Raw genomic sequence first — 4,333 nt, 5'->3', positions numbered from 1 at the left:
CTTATACTTGTTTCCACTTTTGGTCATTATTGTTTTGTATTATTCTTTTAGATTTATTAGTTGGCTTAATAGCTTTTCTGGATCTCTTGAATTTGATGAAAAAGCTCGCTAGCTAAGTTGTAATTTAAGCATTCGATTATGTATGACTAGTTGTTCTATTTTTTTCCTTAAACTGTTTGATAACTTCTTCTTGTGCTTCAATCTTTTGTTTTTGTGCTTGTATAAAGCTTTTCATCATCAATTCTAAACTTGACTTCTATTCTTTAGGAGATGGATGCAAAGGTTAACGTGCCAAATTTCTAGGTTGAAATCCTAATGGTGAAGGTCAATAGTTTTAGCTTAAAATTATTGGTATTGACTGGTGGTTTGACAACACTTGAGGTGGTATCTCTAGTGGACGAGATTGCATAATCTTGCAATGCTCATGGTTGGTTTGCCATCTCTACCACATTAGTATCAGGTACAATCTTCGGCTCCTCAAGCTTGACTTCTTGTTCTTGCTTGCTCTTTCTCAAATTTTGGATGGTTCTCTTGATTTTAGGATCAAAATCTAGTCTTTTTATCACCCTTAATTTGGTCAACACCAACTTAAACCTACAAAAGAGATCAAGAGTGATGACCTCTCAAAAAAGTATGCTAGTAAAAAAAAAAAAAAAAAGAAGAAAAAGAATTCTTTAGTCTAATAAGATCACAAATACTATTAGTATCAATTTTAATACCAATCCCCAACAACGGTGCCAAAAACTTGTTGCATCTCGCTCACAAGTGCACAAGTCATCAAGTAATATAATAGATAGTGATACCACATGGATTGAAAAACTAACTATTTATTTGTTTTGAGACCTTTATTAGCTAAGAAGACCAAGTGAAACAAGATTCTAATAGGAACATGTGACTATAACTAATTCTAATAGCTAAGCTATTAGGATTACGACCAATTAATGTAACTAATTCCACAACTATATCATTGTCATTGAATTAGTATATAAAAAATTTCTAGGACATAAGACTTCATCAATAATCTTACATAAACATGTGGATCGTATAAAATTCCTATAGTAACCACGATGTATTAATGGTTAGATATCCTAAATTATCCTAATTTCCCTTTTGAGGCTAACTAAGCATGTAAATATCAAACAAGCATATATTTTTATGATACTCAAATAACACTTACCCCTTACATTTTATGACTTCAAAGACTTTGTAAGGATTTTATTTATTTCTAGTATCAAAGTTCCAGATTTAATGAATGATTGCATTAACTTCGTACCTACCTTTTAATTATCTACATAAACCTAGTGACGTGCAAAATTTAGCCCTAAACTCGTTACAAGAGTAGGATACCATTCATTAATTCAAACATCAATGATATTACTAAATATAAAATAAAGGTACTACAAATTTAGGGGGGACTATCAAATCCCTATTAGTTTCTAGAATAAAAAAAATTAGCCACTCATGCTAGTAACAGAAACACAATAGCAATTATAAGAAAATAAATGTAACTCAGATAGAAAATAAAGAGTTGTATTATTGCCGGTATATGCACTTTGATTTACTAGTTGTCGCCTCTTGTTGTATTGCTAACACACACTGGACTTATATTCGTGATGGCATACAGAATGCAGGGAATGATTGTTGTCACTAGAGAACTATTTCATTTTTGAAGCTTGTATCAACGTTTAACGCCAAAAGCTCCCTGTCTATTTTTTTAAAAAAAGAAGATGATATTCAATCCGAAATTTCATACTCTAATCAAAATCGAAAACAAAGACAAAATTACAAATTTCACGACCAATAGTAAGTACTAACCTTGAAACTTATTTTCGAGATGAATTTGACTGAAAAATGAAGAAAAACCACATATTTGAATCAAAACCGTAGGAAAGGTAGAAGCGGTAGGTGTTTGAAAAATGAGTAATTTGGTAGAACATAATTTCTTGACTCTGTCTGGACAATTCATTAAAAAAAAAAAATGGTTAATATCGTTTAGGTGCACTGAAAACAGATCATTTTAATTAATTTCCCTAAAACTTTTTGTAAATTTGAGCTCCCTACTTGAATTCTTGTCAATATGAAGTACACATAATGTATACTTCCAATGCCTGGAATACATAGTTTTAAGATAAAACATTTGTTTAATGTAAATTCAGGTTTATACATGTTGTGTAGATAATATCTTTGGAATACATGATTATGAAATTGGAATGGCAAGCTCAAACACATCATTATGAAAAAATAAATTAATATCTAAAAGCATGTAGCCGGTAGAACCTTTTTCTACTAGAACCCTTTTTACTTGTTTTTATAAATGTGTCTTCTCAAATTAGATCACATCAACTTCAAAACAAGCAACGAAGAATAATAAAACATGCATTATGAAATCATCACAAAATAAATAATATTATATGTATAAATAAATTTTATTAATATATTCATACAATTTAATTTGATAACATATGATTGAGTAATATCATAATTTTATTTTTATAAAATAAAGGTTCAATAAAATGAAAAGGAAAGCCCAGAAATAAAACAACAAACAACTGTTTAATCATAGACACATACTTTAATGTACACGTCACAAAGTATTAAATAGTGCACCAATATTTGTCCTTGGACTTGAGGAATGAATCTCTTACGGCTTTTAGATTATTGAGCACATCGTTCACCGCCATTCACTCGCATGGAGATGTTGTGGAACATATGAGTACAATTCTCATCATTGAAACCAACAGTTGTTCCATTTTCTTTATATTATTCCTCTGAGATTCAGAACTTCTTATAATGGTTTCTTCTATTTTATAATCATCATTTTCTTCCCCAAAGAGCAACGATCAGCCAACAATGTTCATAACATGATTTGGAAAAGCCACTGAGATGAATTTATGAATGTTTAAATCATCTTTAAACATATCATCTGTCGGTCTTTTACCTGCAAACATCTCTAGCAATAGTATACCACAACTGTATATGTGTCCGAGCTTGGAAGCATGGTCATCCATGTACTCTACAATTAATTCGAGAAAGTGGTCAGTAAGATATTAACATAAAAATTGAAAAAACCCTAGGAATGGAGTCAAACTCAAATAATACTCTTGTACTATATTAAAAAAAATTGATATTTAAAGCTGAATATTCAAGCAGAAAGAAATTTACAGTGTTTACTGTTATATCGATAATAATAATATACCCAAGCATTATTTATAATTAATTGGATAATAATTATTGACCGCGAGTCTCTTGCAATCTTTCAACCATTCACCCAGGCATGCGAATTGACATTTTACTCTGTTTGCGAGAACTCTAAAAGGAGTAGATCTCTACAGATTTGACAATATGATTTTCTTATTATCCTCCATGTTGACAAGGGAAAGTTATATTTTCCTTCATAATTGGAGCAATGTTTTGATTTATTGTGTTTTAATTCCATTAGAATATGAATAAATAATAAAAATCATATTTACATTAGTAACTCTTAAATATTCCTATTTGAAGGCAATTTCTCCTTTCTGTACTATAAATATGAAAAGACCAATATGATAAGAGAGATACCCATATACATCCGCATGGAGAAGTAGATACAAGAAGACTTGTTTTCCTACTTCCTTTTCAGGATATCTTTTAACATTAGCTTAAAATTACATCGTGGACGTATGTTTTTGTTGCACTTAGAAATTAACCCATTTTTTGTGTCTAAAAGTCATTATTTTATGTATTTTAGACAAAAGTAAATTAAAATTATAAATAAAATACTATGTTTTTATAAGAGAAAAAGGGAAAAAGCAAGATAGAGAATGCAAAATTAAGGAAAAAGATGGATGGGTTTCCTGATCGTATTAGAAAGATGGATACACAAGCAGTAATAATAGGAAACATAATCTAATTAATCAACGTCAAAAGTGAATCAAGAAGTAACGGATCGAGCATTGAGCAAATATGGACAAAATCTAGTTCTTACTTTCGCATTAAGAGGAGACACAATAAAAGCTTCACTAAAGAAATAGACAGGGAGCTTTTGGCGTTAAACGTTGATACAATATTCAAAAATGAAATAGTTCTCTAGTGACAACAATCATTCCCTGCATTCTGTATGCCATCACGAATATAAGTCCAGTGTGTGTTAGCAATACAACAAGAGGCGACAACTAGTAAATCAAAGTGCATATACCGGCAATAATACAACTCTTTATTTTCTATCTGAGTTACATTTATTTTCTTATAATTGCTATTGTGTTTCTGTTACTAGCATGAGTGGCAAATTTTTTTTATTCTAGAAACTAATAGGGATTTGATAGTCCCCCCTAAATTTGTAGTACCTTTATTTTAT

Source organism: Mangifera indica, chromosome 19 (genome assembly GCF_011075055.1).
Source record: "Mangifera indica cultivar Alphonso chromosome 19, CATAS_Mindica_2.1, whole genome shotgun sequence".
Taxonomy (NCBI): domain Eukaryota; kingdom Viridiplantae; phylum Streptophyta; class Magnoliopsida; order Sapindales; family Anacardiaceae; genus Mangifera; species Mangifera indica.
Note: the sequence above shows the minus strand (reverse complement) of the source record.